This window comes from Chenopodium quinoa, unplaced genomic scaffold (assembly GCF_001683475.1).
Source record: "Chenopodium quinoa cultivar QQ74 unplaced genomic scaffold, ASM168347v1, whole genome shotgun sequence".
Classification (NCBI taxonomy): domain Eukaryota; kingdom Viridiplantae; phylum Streptophyta; class Magnoliopsida; order Caryophyllales; family Amaranthaceae; genus Chenopodium; species Chenopodium quinoa.
Genome location: NW_018742329.1, coordinates 1,711,710 through 1,729,379, shown reverse-complemented (window position 1 = coordinate 1,729,379; position 17,670 = coordinate 1,711,710).

The window sequence follows — 17,670 nt, the reverse complement described above, 5'->3', positions numbered from 1 at the left end:
GTTTTTGTAGGTTGTTCAGTGGTTTGTAATTGGGGTTCAGAAGTTTTTAACAATTGGTTTTTTCTTAGATACATCATCTAATTTCTTCTTTTTTGGTGTTCTGACATTGAACATTTGACTAATTGTACTGTTAAAAAATTTTAGGGTTCAAGTTAGTATTTAATTCTAAAAATTAACAATTTAAAATCAAATTTCAAATTTAAACAATAAATTACTTACACATGTTCATCCTCTTCAATAGAAGCAGATAATTTTGATTTTCTACCAAAAACAATAAATTTTAAAAAGTCAAAAAGACAATTATATAGTAGAATCACTAGTAGAAAAATACAAAAAGGCAACCCCCAAATGACATCGGTTCAGGCCAAACCGGTGCCAAAAATAGGCTAAAAAAAGCGCGAGTTAATGAACCAAGACATAAGGCACCGGTTCACTTCAAACCGGTGCCAAATACATAAAGGCCACCGGTTTGAACCGGTGCCTTTTTGAACCGGAGCCATAAAAAAAAAAATTGATCCCACTCTTTAAATCCCCCCCAACCCTAATACTCTTCTCCTCTCATCAGTACCTTTCTCTCTCCTCTCTTCCTCTTTCTCTCTCCTCTCCTCCTCTTTCTCCCTTCTCGATCTCCTTCTCCTCCTTATCTTTCTATTTATCTTTCTCGATCTCCTTCTTCTCCTTCTAATTCTCTGTAAATTTTCGATCTCCTTCTCCCTCACAACCACGAAGACCACATGAAACACCACTCCTCTCGATTTTCTAGGTATTTGAAGCCACATGCAACACCGATTTCAATTGAATTTATGGGTTTTGTTTTAATTTTCTGGGTTTTTGTTTTAATTGATTTTTTAATCGATTTTTTTAAAATTGTAATCGGTTTAAATTCTTTTTTTTTTCTAGGTTATTGTTTTGATCGATTTCAATCGAATTTCTGGGTTATTGTTTTGATTTCAATCGAATTTTTGGGTTTTTTTTTTAAATTTTAATCGATTTTAATTAGAATCAAATTTTTAATCTATTTTTTTTATTTTAATCAAAATTTTAATCAATTTCGAATGTATTTTTTTTTTCAGATTTTAATCGAATTTTTTTTCGATTCATTTTTTTTTGTTTTCTGGGTTTTTTCGATTTTAATTTTTTTTCGATTTCTAATTTTTTTTTCTGGGTTTTTTTCGATTTAAATTTTTTTCAATTTCTGGGTTTATTCGAATGCTGGATTTAAATGGATTTCAAGTTTTTTTTCGTTTTCTGGGTTTAATTTTTTTTTCCTTGGGTTTTTTTCGAGTTCAAGTTTTTTTTTTTTTTATTTCAAGTTTTTTTTTTCTGGGTTTTTTTTTCGATTTTAAGTTTTTTTTTTCTGGGATTTTCGATTTCAATTTTTTCTGGGTTTGAATTTTTTTTCAATATTTGGGATTAAATTTCTGGGCTTTTTTTCGAATTTTAATTATATTAGTCAATTTTTTTTTGTTTTAATTGGTGCAGGTATGAATTCTAGATCTGAAATCGAAAAAACAAGATACAAGAATGAATGGTTTTTTATTTATTTATTTATATTGTAATTTTTGTAAAAAATTTATATTGTAATTTTTTATTTATTTATATGCTGTAATCGAAGTTTTATATGTTGTAATATTTTTTTGATCATATATTGCAAATTTTCGATGATGATTGATATTGGCTTTATGTTTTGATGTTGTTATTTATTTTAGGCTATTTAATTTTTAGATGGAAAAAACAAAAAATATATATATATTTTTGGGCATTTTTGGCACCGGTTAACCGGTAACAAAAACAACAAAAAAAATTTTGTTGGCCATTTTTGGCACCGGTGCCTTATTAAACCACTTTTGGTACCCCTCACATTGACACCGGTTCAAACCGCTGCCTTAGACCGGGTTTGAACCGGTGCCAATTTTAATTTTTCACGTAGTGAATATAGTTTTAGTTTTACAATTTGTTGAATTATATTAGCAAATTTAACATAAATATAGGGAAATCAAAAAAGTTTAAGTGACGTTTACCTTTTTATAGGTGTTTTTGTGTGTTTTTTTGTCTTCTCTTATGATAGATTGTAGTTTTTAGAGAAAGAAAAACAGTGAGAGGAGAGAGAAAATACAAAAGAATTAATAGAGAAAGGTTTTTAATTTATGAGAGAAGAGAGAAAATTTTTAATATGAAATAAAAATAGATATGACAATTTTTTTTTTGAACTTAAATTGATATGACAGTTAGAGAGAGGAAGAACTAATATTCTTAAAAAAAATAAAATTCATGGGCTTCTTTTGTCTGGGCTTCCCTGTTGAGCACAGATTGGGCCAGGTGCAACATTGTGCACATAATACTAATTGCCGATTGGCCTCGTCTGTCTGGCAGCGAGATGGGCTTCTTCACTCGCAGGTTCGAGTGTTCTCCTTGGTATTGGATCCTCAAGCTTTGAGCCCAATCTCCTCTTTTTAACTAAACTTGATCATGATATTAATTTGGGACCTCTTCACTTAATCGAGCCCTTAATCACAAATTAAATTCCTCTAACTCGGTCTTGGGCTTAAAATATATAGTCATAAAATACGTTTCGACTCTAATATCTTCATAGTGGCTCAATAAGCTCAGGAATTATTATAAATCTGCAAATTCCTATAAAATAATACCAACTCTACAAAATACTAGAAAACGTATATTAGTAATGAAAATAGCTCCGCAGAGCTCAAATAAGTACAAATATTACCATGGGACACAGAATAAAATATATATAAAATAGACTCATCAGCCCCGCACCCCAGTCGCCGCCGCCCCTGGCCTACGCCGGGTGCCCAGCCACCGTCGAACCACCTTCTTGCACCCACCTCTTTCCTCCTTTGTTCTTTCGTCCCCCTCCAAATCAAGACCAATGTTTGGTCTTTGGTGTTTTGTAAAAAGCAAAACTAAAATCCTTTAAATCTCGCCAATATAAATAAATTCTAATGACATGTTGACCCTTTAAGAGTAGGTGAGCTCAATCCTCATGCTTATATTATTTCTATTGGTTTAATCTATGTACTTTCACATTTATAATAAGTTATTATTATTATTATTATTATTATCTAACAATGATAAATTTTAAAGATTAGTTTACAAAAACAAGTATTAATTTTATAAAAGGGTTGAAGCACTTTTTCATGCACAATTGGTTTGAGTCAATATTTTATATCTTTTGTTCAAAGAGTATTGATTAGGATTATTGTTTTCTTGAAGGGAAGTGTCAATGTTGTTGTTAAAGGTTTCATATGATTTTATGAAAGATTAAGGTACGTATTCGTGGTTAGATCCTTAACTATGTGATTTTATATGCAAATGTGTTTTATGTTCTAAATGATGAAGTATGTTTGAATAATGATTTATAAATGTTTATAATCTAAATTCTATAAGCATGTTTCAATAAAAACTATTGTTCGATCTTAAATATTTAAATGCTTTATGAGCTTGTTTGTTAACTTACTTTGTCTACCAAATTGTTTAAAAGGAAAAATATTATCATTTTAATCATCCCGTACATGGGAATTGGAAGATTGATTATCAAAAATGTTTATTGGATTCTTCTTGACTCCCACTATGCGGAGATAAATGATAAAACTATGAGCTTTGTATGATCTATTCTTTTCTTGAGTATAGACTATGTAAATGAGTTACTAACTTGTAGGGATGGCAATTTAATCCGAGTTCGATTTGAATTCAATCCGATTCGAATCCGTTTAAAATTAGTCCGAATCCGAATCAGATAAAATAGATCCGAATCCGAATAGGAGGTGGATCGGACTTGGACCCTACGCAAAGTCCGACGGAGTCCGATCCGAGTCCGAATCCGAGAGTATAAGCATATGCTCTATAACTTGGGACAATTATTTGCTTGTTTTGTAGCAAAATTTTGTTATGTAAATTAGTTTATAATTTTAATATGTTATGTTTATACTTTAATGGGTATGACAATACAAGCAATTTTAGGTATATGACATTACAAAAAATAAAAATTTAAAAAAATATTGGGACAATTATAGACATATGCTCATTTCGGAGGCCCGTATAAACGGACCGGATTCGGATCCGAAAATTACGAGTCGGATCGGATTCGGACTCGGATTCGGATATGAGTCCAGGGTTCGTTTACTAAACGGATCGGATTCAGATTTAGCCACATCCGACCTGAATTCGATCCATTGCCATTCCTACTAACTTGAGGGGTGTGCACACGTAGGTTGGGAAAATGGTTTACGAAAAGGTTAATCTTCCGTTTCTATTGGATCTACTTTTGGAAAGTTGTTGATTTTGGAATGTTTCTAAATATGGAATTTCTATTTATGAAATATTTGAATACTGATGATTATTTACAAATGCAAAATCTTACGAAAGCGTGTTTAATTAAATAAATTGATGATTTATGTATCTAGCATTGTTATGTACTTACCATTTTTGCTAACGTGTATTTCTCTTTTGTTTTTGGCTTGGCCCTACTTATCACTTATGATAAGTAGATAGGTGACGATGATGAGTCGACGTGATCTAAATGTTGCATTGGGAACAAAATGCAATAATCACTTCACCTAGATTTATTGTTAACGATTTGTATGAAGAGTTCTAGTGTGATTCAGTTTTGAAAACTATTATTATTTAATAAAAGTTAAGTATGTATTTGTATTATTATTTAATAAAAGTTAAGTTTTGAAAACTATTATTATTTAACGCGTATTCCGCTGCAAGTATTTGTATTTTGAAAAGTCTTATGTAATCACTTGGTGGTAATGCTCCTAAGCTACTCTCTTAATCAGGTTTTGTATCATTATTATTAGAGAGTAATTTGGGGGTGTTACATTATTATTATTATTATTATTATTATTATTTTATTTTATTTTATTTTATTTATTATTTATTATCATTATTATTATTATTATTATTATTATTAGTATTATTATTACTATTATTATTATTATTATTAAACTTTTCTTTTCTTTTTTTGACATGGGATCACTACCATTCTATTGTTTCGTTCCCCCCTTTCATTTTGAACATTATTATATACTTCTTCTTTTCTTTTTTACTTGATCTTTTTTTACACACTTGCCAATGTAAAAGTTTAGCGATTAATTACTGTAATTCTTCATAAGTAAAAATTATAAAAGTTATATAGTATGGTATTACTTATTGAGGCGAATTAAAAAAGATACTACATGCATATATTTTACTTACATATCATTTAAAAAATACGGTCAAATAAGAGGGGGTGAATAATGTAAAAGTTAAAGTGGGTCGAATAAAAAAGCATGTAATTACCACTAAAGTAAACAGAGACTACCTATGGGTGCAAGGGTTGTATATTTGAGTTTGTTTTCTAAATCCACCTACACAACTAATTACCGTTTTATTGTTGCTCTCATTTACAAACTACCAAAAGTACAACATTAACCCCACTTGCACATTAAATACAACACTATTTAGTCTATAAAAAGAATAATTGACAAAGTCAACTTTTGCACCAATGACAATATATTTGATTTATTATTAGACCGTCTTTTTGAGTGTTTAAAGACATCCACACATTTGGCAATCTTTAATGAATTAATTAAGGGATTATATTAATTAGGTCTATAAATTATATGGGAAAAGATGCCAAGGAAAATGTAGGATAAGAATATGAGAGATTTGATTATTTTTCTGATAGTTGTCGCGCACTTGATGTCAAAGATAAATTTTTAACAAAACCAACAAATAATGTAGTAGGGGTAAGTAGGGTTGAATCCTCATGGAGCTGGTATTCCATCTAACTTCTACGGATTTGGAGACACTAAACTATGTCACGAATTGAGATTGAAAGGTAAACTAAACTAAAATAAGAATACAATTACTAAAGAAGGCTCAGGGTTATGGTTCACCATGCATATAATTCTAAGTCTATAAAAATACAATTAATGATTCAATCAATCAAGTATCTAGCACAATTGCTAAGCCTATGATCAGACCTTAACACTCTTAATTCAACACACACAACTAAACATTAAGGTTTTTGTGACCGCCTCGAACGGTCATTAAAAACGCTCGCTGAAATATTTACGACTGTCGACGACCGTAACATGGCAGCCGTTGTTCACTTGAACACAAAAAGAAATTTTAACGACTCATTGACGGTTGTAGATTATTGCGGTTGTTATTTTTTTATTTTATTTTCAACAACCGTTTGTAAACCAGTCGCAAATTTTTACTAATTGGGACTAGTTTTATAGTGGTCGCAATTTTTCAGATTTGCGACCACTTGTGCCAACCGCTAAAATAAATAGCGACGACATTTGCGGTCGCTAAAAGTTAGCTTTTTGTTAAAAACTACCTATTAAATGTCATTTTTTGTGAATAACTACCTAATAAAAATGTTGTAAGAAACCATCTATTAAAACGAAAATGTTGTAAAAGATTACCCTTCACCGGATTTTCACCATTGACTAAATACATTTTTCCTACATTGACCACCAACGTGCCTATCATGTGAATTTTTTAAACCATTTTCTTTCATGCCCCAATAGCAGTGCCACATTCTTCACCACTGCCCCACCACCGTGTCATATTGACCCACCGCCACAAGACCCCAAACCGCCACAAAACATCCGAAAACCACCCTCACACATCCCCAAAACCAGGCTGTAATACCTCGTATTTTCATACGTATTTTCTAATTAATTAATTAAGAATTATTTTATAAAAAGGGTATTTTAGAAAATTTATTATTTGGAGCAAAAATAATATTTAAATTTTGGTGACAATTGATTAGGGGATTTTGCTCCCACCAATCGGAATGCGCCACGTGGGCCAATCAGGTCCTGCCAAGTGTTCCCCAGTTGGACCTCTCAGGGCTTGCCACGTGGCACACGCTTATTCGTCCGCCTTGGACCTATTATGTCATGACACGTGGCATACTCCATGCCTAATGGAGAATTCGGCCACCCAGACCCAACTTCCGAGGGAAGCCCAATCAGCCCAAGGTTAACCTAAACCTAGATTGGCACGTTTCCCGAGGTTATAAATACCTCCCTTAATCCTCATTAAGGAAGATTACGCAGATTACACACATTAAACTCTCTCACCTAGAGAGACCCAATCACTTTAATTTCCGCATTAATTACTCCTTAATCAAGTACTAACTTGACCGTCGGAGGCGGATCTCCAATCATCCGGAGCATCCGTTTGTTTTGCAGGTACAGGCGTCCGGTTCCAGTCTCGGAATTGTAACTCTCCCGCAGGACATCAGAAAACCCCGAAACATTTTGGCGCCGATTGTGGGGAGAGTACTTCTGAGATGGAATCCACGTTTGTACCGGCTCCTGAAGAGAGACGTCCCCTGGACGACCCTCTAGTTCAGTCGGACCACGATACTGAGAGTGAATTTGAAGTTGAAGCTCACACAGCTTCAGACGGGACCCTAAGGGCCCGACGTACCCGTCATACCGAAAGGAGGGAACGGGAACATCTTCAAACTGGAAGTGAGCCAGCAGGCGCACCGCCTGTTCGGCAGCAGCCGACTGATGGGTCTTCTCCCATCACAAGGAACGAACTCATGACCTTCATGAGGGACTTCAAGGGAGAAATTCAAGAGTTGATCAACAAGAAGCCGCCTGCTCTGGACAAGGAGCAGTCGGCTAAGAAACCCTCCACTTCACGGAAGAGGAAGCCAGTTCAAGGGCGAGAGGCGACCCCTCATCCTAAATCTAGGAAGTGGGAGCCACCTGCCCTTAATTTCACAAAATACCGTTTTCCTACTCCAGGAAATAGGAAACCTGTTCGTCATATTCAGGCGGACGGGTCGAGGAAAACATACACAGACGCTCGGCTACTGCTAGAACAGAAGAAGAGTGACCGATTGTCAGAGTCGGCCTCTACTTCAAACTTTCAAGACAGTCTGCGAAATACCTCGATGAGGCATACTCAGTCGTATCATGAGAGTCAGTCAGGCGGCACCTCCCGTCAGTCCGGCTTTCATAGCGACCAGGCGGTACCAAACTTACCGTTTGTACTGCAACAACAGTATTTTTTACAGCCACCTCCGTTTGGTGGACATGCAGCAAAAAATGTCCAACCTATGGACTGGCAGCTACGGTTGCTTAGACTTGGTGAACAGCCGTCGGCCTTCTCCAAGGAAATTACTGAAGCCGCTCAGCTGGCCAAAGTGAAAAATGTATTAGTAGGCGCCTATGACGGCACTACTAACCCAGAAGACCATCTGATGGCATTCACCAACCTGATGTACCTTCAAGGGTTGGATGATCCCACTTGGTGCAAGTGTTTCCCAGCGACTCTCAAAGGAATCGCACAACAATGGTTCCGCAACCTGCCGACTGGTTGTGTAAATAACTTCAAGACGCTTGCTTACTTATTCACCTCCAACTTCGCCATGAACATCCCTGCGAAGAAGACGACCCTTGATTTAGGAACAATTCAGCAGGGCGAGAAGGAGGGGCTTCGTTCTTACATCAGGCGGTTTAACCTGATGAGAATACAGATTCAAGGGTTACCGGATGAAGTAGCCTATACTGACTTTTTCAGAGGTCTCAAAGACGGGTCGACCTTCAAATTTGATTTGGTCCGAAAGAGGGTGGCGACTCTTCAAGAGGCCTTGATTGAAGCGGAAGCCTATATACAGGCGACTGATCTTTGTAGTACGGTAAAACAGTCAGACGGGAAAAGGTCCGACAAAAGAGAAGGACGACAGAAGCAGTCGTAAAACAAAGACGAGAAGAGAAAAGAGGTCTGGGCAACTGATTCCTCTAAACAGCCGTCCCAGAAGAAGAAAAAAGAATTCAAACCATACTCCCCAAAGTATATGTTTAACAAGGATAGCCAATTTATCCTAAAGGAAATCAAGGGACGGATCTCAATTGAGAAGCCGGTCCCCATGAAGGGTTCTGCAAACAATCGGAACCAAGAAAAATTATGTGATTATCATGAAGATGTTGGTCATCACACCAATGAATGCATCAGTCTCATGCGGTATCTGGACCGCCTGGCTGAGCAAGGTGATCTTGACACTTATGTCAAGAAATCTACGGGGAACACTTCCTCGAAAAAGCAGTCGACCAAAAAGAATCAACAGGTCGACAACTCCGATACAGATGATGCAGTCGTCTACACCATTGCAGGCGGCTTCTCAGGAGGCGGCCCCACTATTAGGGGCAACAAAGACAATATCAGACGGTTAGATGTAAATTCCGTTCACCAAGAACGACCCTCCAAATATTCATTTCCTGAGATTGTCATCACTGAAGAAGATCTAGAAGGGGTAAGAGGGCCGCATGACGACCCTATCGTTATTGAATGTAAAGTGGCCAAACAGAGAGTTGGCCGAATCCTCATAGATACCGGAAGCTCCTCAGATCTCATCAGTAGCAAATGTCTGTCGAAACTAAAATATCAGACTGATTGCATACATCCGGCATCCCACCCTTTAGTAGGGTTTGGAGGAGGAGTCGTCCATCCAGTGGGACGAGTGGATTTACCCATCCGCCTGGGCGAAAAAGGGGAAGGACGACACATGGTAGTCCGGTTCCTGGTAGTAGAAGAACTCTCGGCCTACAACATGATTCTGGGACGACCAACCCTGAATAATTCCAAGGCTGTTATAATCCCATCTCTTATGTTGCTCAAGTTTGAGAGGGATAATGGAACAGTAGGGTCCCTAAGGGGAGATCAGAGGATGGCCCGAGAGTGCTATCTCTAGGATGTCAAGCCCACTGTTATGGCCACTATGTCGAGCGGTGGAAAAATAGACCTTGACAATGTCAAGGAGAGTGCGCCTGTTCAAGAAGCAGGCGGCAAGAAGAGAAAGGCATCCCAGACAGGGGCCGCAAGAAAAGACAGAAAATAGCAATCATTGGCAGAGGAGCGGTCGGATGAATTCCGCCCTCAGCCAGCTGGTGAGCATACGGACCTGATGTTAGATGACTCGCGTCCTGACAGAACAATCAAGGTTGGGACGACTGCTCTAAGGGACCTGGGTGACGACTTTCACAAACTATTGAAAGAATACAAGGACATCTTTGCATTCGAAGTCCATGAAATGCCAGGCATTAGTCCTGATCTGGCGGTACATAAACTGGCCGTGGATCCGAAAAAGAAGCCGGTACGGCAGAAGAAGCGGAACCATAGCGAAGATAGAAGTCAGGCGGCAGCCGTCGAAGTTAAAAAATTACTTGATGCAGGGTTCATTCGACAATGTTACTTCCCAGACTGGGTTGCAAATGTGGTGCTTGTTAAAAAGCCGAATGGCACCTGGCAAATGTGTGTAGACTACACAGACTTAAACAAGGCGTGCCCCAAAGACAGTTACCCTCTGCCTAAAATTGATAACCTGGTTGACTCAACAGCCGGCCATGCTTTGATGAGCTTTATGGACGCCTACTCTGGTTTCCATCAAATTCCTTTTTGGGAGAAAGATCAGGAGAAGACGACCTTCGTCACTGATCATGGGTTATACTGTTACACGGTCATGTCGTTTGATCTTAAGAATGCCCCGACCACTTTCCAGCGAATGATAAACACTGTGTTCTTTGATCAGATTGGGAGAAATGTCGAGGCATATATTGATGATATGATTGTCAAGTCTAAACTTCAGAAAGATCATCTGTCGGACCTCCGAGAAACTTTCGCCACACTCAGGCGGCACCATGTCATGCTCAATCCCAAGAAATGTGTCTTTGGAGTTGAGTCTGGGAAATTTCAGAAAGGTCAAGTCTAAACTTCAGAAAGGTCATCAGAGAGGAATAGAGGCGAACCCCTGAGAAGGTGCAGGCGGTCATCGACATGCAGTCGCCTCGTACCATCCGAGAGGTTCAGAAGTTAACAGGTTGTATGGCGGCCTTGGGAAGATTTCTAAGCCGATCAGGCGACAAATGCCTATACTTTTTCAAGGCAATTAAGAAAAAGGAAAGGTTTGAATGGGGGCCGGATGCTGAGGCGGCCTTCCAGAAATTGAAAGTTCACTTGCATTCCTTGCCGAGGCTGGTCAGCCCTTTGCCCAAAGAAGTACTCTACATGTACCTGGCCGTCTCTGATCATGCGTTAAGCGCTGTTCTCCTTGCTGAAAGAAACGGCTGTCAACTCCCGGTCTACTTTGTCAGTCATGTACTGAAAAATGCCGAGTTGAGGTATCCCTTAGTGGAGAAATTTGGTCTTGCACTCTTCATGGCTGTTAAAAAATTGAAGCCCTACTTTTTGGCACATGCAGTCGTCGTGTATACAGACCAACCTATCAAGCGGCCACTGACCATCATGGAGTCGTCAGGCCGAATGATCAAATGGGCCATAGAAATACAGAGCCTCGAAGTTACTTTCGAGCCTAGAAAAGCTGTGAAGTGGCAAGCCTTTGCTGACTTTATTGTTGAGATGACTCGTTCTCCTGACTCTCAAGTTACAGACCAAGTCTGGAAGGTATATGTGGATGGAAGCTCTACTTCAAATGGTTGTGGAGCAGGAGTCATATGTCAGTCGCCAGAGGGCGACAGGTACGAGTATGCTTTACGCTTCAGTTTTCAGGCCTCAAACAATGAGGCAGAATATGAAGCTTTACTAGCCGGAATCTGCATGTGCAAGGCGGCAGGAGCAAGAAAAATAGACGCCTGTTCCGATTCACAATTGATAGTGAGTCAGTACAATGGCGAATACGAAGCAACCCATCCGGCCATGATCAAGTATTTACAGGCGGTCCGACAAGCAGTCGGCTCCCTTGAGGATTTCCATCTGACCCAAGTGCCGAGATCAGAAAACAACCAGGCGGATGCACTTTCAAAATTAGCATCATCCGCCTCCTGTGATACTCCTCGAACTGTTTTTTGGGAAGTAATGGAGAGGAGAAGCATTGAGGAAGAACCTATTGGAATCTTAGACAGAAGCTCAACCTGGATGGATCCAATCAGGGCATATCTGACAAATGGTACCCTGCCGGATGATCATCAACAGGCGGCAACACTGAAAAAACGAGCAACCAGTTTTGAAATAATAAAGGGTGAACTTCACAAAAGGGGGTACCTTCAACCCTTCTTAAAGTGTGTTACTCCAGAAAAGGGGCGAGAGATACTGGACGATCTTCACTCTGGTTACTGTGCTTCCCATATAGGCGGTAGGACGCTTGCTCAACGGGCAAGGCGGCAGGGCTACTTTTGGCCTACTTTAGAAGCAGATGCGATGGAGATGGTGAAAAAATGTGACAAGTGCCAAAGGTTTGGCAAACTAATTCACCGTCCGAAAAACTGACCTCACTACCATTCATAGGCCACTACCGTTTTCTAAGTGGAGCATGGATATTCTGGGTCCATATACGCCTGCTACAGGCGGAAGGAGGTACATACTTGTTGCCGTCGACTACTTCACTAAATGGGTAGAGGCGGAGGCTGTAAAGGGAATCAAGACGAAGGATGTAATTTCATTCATTTGGAAAAATGTCATCACTCGGTTCGGGGTTCCCATGTCTATGGTTTTTGATAATGGTCCCCAATTTGAGACGCCTGTTCTCAAAAGCTGGTTGGGTGACCAAGGAATTGCACACTACTTTGCATCTGTCGGCCGTCCACAAGAAAACGGCCAGGTAGAAGCCTTTAATAAAATCATCTCAGACGGTCTCAAGAAAAAGATTGAACGAGCAGGCGGCCTATGGGCGGATGAATTACCACATGTTCTCTGGGCCATTAGGACGACTGAAAAAGGGGCGACTGGAGAAACTCCATTCTTCCTAATTTATGGTGCAAAAGCTGTTCTTCCAATAGAACACTACGAGCCGACTCTTCGAGTAATGCTATATGACGAAGAGGCAAACTGGGAAGCCATGCGCCTGGCATTAGACTCACTTCCTGAAAGGAGGGCAATGCTGTCTTGCGCCATGAAATTTACTGCCTGAGAATGACTAGATCATACAACAAAAAAGTACACAGGCGTCCACTCAAAGTGGGGGACTTTGTACTTAGAAAAATGGAAGCAGTTGGAAGGGCTAATGAGTCTGGCAAACTAACTCCCAACTGGGAAGGACCCTACCGAATCTGTGAAGAGGTTAGGGACGGTACCTACCGTCTGGAAACACCAGACGGCCAACCGTTGCCTCGAACTTGGAATGAAGATAATCTTAAGAAATATTTCTTTTGAATGGTATAAATAGTCAAGGGCTACTTAATAAAAGTTTGCATACTTAATATTCAATTTTGTACTAAGAGGGGCACGCCTACTAACAAACAGTCGGCTACTCTCCATACTCAGTTTTCATTTTTACTTAAGAGGGGCATGCCTACTGACAAACAGTCGGCTACTCTCCATGTTTAATTTTTATTCTTACTTAAGAGGGGCAGGCCACCTATACATTTACAGTCGGCTACTCTCCATTGAGTATTTTACTCTATCTTCAGAGGGGCATGCCGTCTGTACCTTTACAGTCGGCTACTCTCCATTGAGTATTTTACTCTATCTTCAGAGGGGCATGCCGCCTGTACCTTTACAGTCGGCTACTCTCCATTGAATATTTTACTCTATCATCATGGGGGCATGCCGTCTGGATATATAGTCGGCTACTCTCCATAGAAGAGGGCCGACTGGTTCCAAAGCACACAGCCACCCCCCTTATACTTAGCTAAAAATGATCAATGCCTAGCTGACCCTGTGCCTAAACAGGCGGCTACCCTCCTCTTACTTAGCACCTACGTTCACCAAGAACTAACCAATTCCACAAGCCGAATGATCAGTCCAGGCGCCAAGCCAATTGATCCAATCTTTAAACTAATTCGACCTGTCCCAACATCATAGCAGGCGTCCGGCGGCATCCCTCCGGATGAAATTCGTCGCAGAGAGTAGCTCCCTTTTGGGTGGAACATTGCTCTAAACTAATTACACGGCACCTATACGACTGTCCCCAAGGGCAACCACGTAGCCGTTTTTGAGACAAGGATAACTCTATCACTAACCAAACCAGTGGTAGCAGTTGGCATTTGAGTCAGATGACCTCCTGTATTACTTGGGATAAATGCAGGGGGTACCTCTTGAGTTAATAGCCAACAAAAATTGGCGAATCATAAGGTTCAGCCGGCCTCCGCCGCCTGGTACCTTTACTACTCAAGCAGGAGTGACGGCGACTGAGTAACACCAAAGTTAACTCATAGTCACTCTCTCAAACTTAGTATGGAGCCTAAAAGGTATGAGTCGTCCGCCTGTTTTTAGCAAACAAGGGCTCTCAACCACTACTCCTGCTAGGTTAACAACCTATGAGTTAAAAGCCAACAAACATTGGCGAATAAAGGGGAACAACCGGTACCCACCGCTTGATACCTCTACTACTCAGTTACTTGGCAACTAGGTAACAATCATGTTTACTTGGTCACTCCTTAAAAATTTAGTATGAAACTAAAAAGGTGTTCATACAGCACCTGTTCACACTAGATTAAATATGGCGGGAAACAGTCGGCCTAGACGGCCTAAAGTCTCTAGCCTAAAAGCATGACAAGTAGGAAACAACTTTCCTACTTAGTTAATTTTACAAATGACAAGACCGCCTGCCTAAAGGGGATCCAGTCTTAAAAATGGTTCGAATACCGATTGGATAAATGGCCGACTGATCGTCTAGCCTGGAAACAGACAACCAGTCGTCCAGGGGCATAGGCGGCGTGACTAACTATCCGTACCTGTCTGCAACTATCGGCCATGTAAAACAGTCGGTATAGTGTACAATTGGATATCAGAATATTCAATACTTAAACAAATTTGAAGCAAAACAAAAATATTCATTAAAAAGAAGCCGGTCATTAAAGACCGGCAAATATTCAGAGCCCCGGCCCCCTGGCCGGGTAAATACAAACAAACGGCACGCAGGCCGGGGAAAGAAGACATAAAGCTTAAGAATGGGGCAGATCTTCAATATTAGCAGCTGCCGCCTGGTCAGCACTCTTCTTGCTGGACTCGGCTTCAGCTGCATCCTTCTTTGATGCATTACCCCCAAGCGGCACAAGCGCCACTACCGGCTGCTCCTCCTCCTCCTCCAACGCCTCTTCCTCAGCAGCCGCCAAGATCTCTTGATTATATCTATCAGAACACTGGCGGTACGTTTTTTCCCATGAGGCAAAGTTGGCATTGGGGAAGAGGCGGCCCCAAGTCATGCGCTGGATTTGAGCAGAGTCTTCCATCATCTCCCGGACCAGCTCTTTCTTTTATTGCTCGGCCTTTTCCGAGAGCTCCTGAGTAAGACTCTTCTCCTAGGTCACCAGGCGTTCCTTTACGCTCGCCAAGGATTTCTCCAAGGTTTCGTATGAGGACATCTTTTGGCGAAGAGGTCTCAGCTCGGCCTTGAGGTTGTTGATGGTCGCCTCCAGCTCGCTATTCCTCTTCTAGGCCGCCTCTAACTGAGCCCGGATAGCGGCGGTAGCCTGCGCCTGATAATAAAGAATATCAATTGTCAGAACTTCATTTTGGGCAATTTGAAACATTGCCTTATCACAATTAGAGGCGGCCATAACTTTTGCAGCCTTTACCTCTTTGTTCTTCCGGTCAAGCGGCTTGCGAAGGCCGTTCACTCGGAGCAGGGCCTAAGTAAAAAGGGGAACAAGCGTCAGTTTCCAAACAAAAAATAAAACAGGCGTCCTGGAATTCAAATACTCAAAAATATGCTAAGTATACCTCAGCAAGGTCCCCTGCAATCCCGTCTAGGTCAAGGGTGCCGACACCCCTGACCGCCTCCCTTTCAGCTGGAGGAACGACCTTGATCATAGACTTGGCCACCTCGACCAAGTCAGGCTCCTGAGGGCCGGCTGCATCAAGCATTAACAAACGGATTAGACCTAGTAAAGAAGGGAGCAAGTCTAAAATTTACAAGGATAATTTCATACTTCTAGGTGGCCCAGCTGGAGTTTTAGAAGAAGTGGCCGGCTGTTTCTCAGCCGCCGCATGTTTCCTGGCAGAACTAGGAGAGCTCGCAACAGTCGTCCTCCGGGCCTTGGGTTCCGGCTGTTGGGAAGAAGAAGCTCTTGGAGCGCCCGTCTAAAAAAGAAGAAAAGAGTCAGTATATGCATAAACACAACTCCAAAAAGAGGGTGAAAGGTTCGAAGCCCACCAAGGGTGCCCCCTTGTTGGGGGAGTCGGTTGAAGACTGTTGCATGATGGAGGCCCACAACATGGCCGCCGCAGTCTTGGAGGCGGTAATTTTGCTCATGGCGTCCGCTGCAAAAACAAATAGCAAAGTTGATAAAAGTCATAACAAGAAATGCATGGAACAACAGAGTATTCGACAGGCTGGCTACCTCTTGAGCATCGACTGCTGAGGCCACAGGCGGCCAAAAAGTACTCGTCGTAGAGCCATTTGAAGCTCGGGACGCAGTGCAGGGGTACTTGCTCTCGTACCCCTGAAGTAGAGTTCACCTTCGACTCTACTTTGAAGAGTCCTTTATCTAGGATCTCTTTCTTAGCCTTGGGAGGAACAGGCGGCATGCTGCGGCCGCCTGCAAGAAGGGGCGGATTCCTGTTCCACCTGTTGAAGCGCTTGTTCAGCTCTGTGTCTGAACTCTCAATGATAAGGAAGGTGCTCCGCCAGTCCTTCCATTTGTTTGCTTTACCTCTCGTCATGAGGTAGCCCCTGTGGCTCGTCAATTGATACCAGCCGGTACCGCCTGCCATAGGGGTCCGGCTGAGGTAGTTCATGTGGGCGATAGCCTCGAAGTTCGGCTCCACCCCGTGCAGTTCGCACCCGGCCACATAGCCGAGTACGTTGACCTAGGAGTTCGGGGCTAACTGCCATAACCCCAACTCATACCCATCCAAGATCCGCTGAACAGCCGGATGTAGTGGGAAGCGCAGCCCAGCCTTGATGGCCGCCTCGTAGCAGCCAAAGCAAGCGCCATCATAACTGGTACCAGCCGGCCAGACGACTGTGTCTTTTGGATCCGGCACGAACACTAAAAAGCTGGGGCCCATTGTGTGGTTTGCGATAAAGCTCTCCACTTTCTCTTGCATGGCTGTGATCCGGCCCCGAGGTACCGTGCAGTAGTAGGGGGTATTTTGCTCTCGGTGAGAGGCGGATGGCTCCGCCTAATCGTCCCCCTTTTCAACTGCGTGAGAAAGCCTCGCCTCTTGTAGGCGACTGTTTTTCTCTTCTGTGTCCAGAGAAGCATGGCCAGAAGAGCTAGACTCGGAATCGTCCTCTGACGAGTCCGAAGAGGACGACTCCTCCCCTCTCCCGGAGGGGCCCGCCTCCTCTCCTTTAAAAGGAGCAGGAGAGAATGTAGAATTGTCAACTGTAAAATGGGAAGGGGTCACTTTGACTCCTCCCTCAGAACTGCCGGCTTTCAAGCCGCTTTGTTTCACTTCCACATCTGGCGCCTGGTCAGATGTTTCACTAATCGGCACCCTGTGGGAGGAGCCGTCTGAGTTTGAGATCCTGGCAGTCTTTTTTGTTCTGGCCATCATGCTCTGCATAGACACAGATACAATCGGACTTTGTATAAAGGGCAAAGATGGGTCCAGAAAAGGGCAGGCGGCACTCCTAGTCCTAGATTCAGCCGTCCCCGGTGACCGGCTGATCACTAACCTAGGTCGTGTCGTGTGCTTCCGTGGTGCCATTTCAAAAAAGAATAAAGTAAAGAGAAAATTAAGAGTAAGAGAACCGACGGTTACCTGAACGAGTGACGATTGATGAAGTTCTGA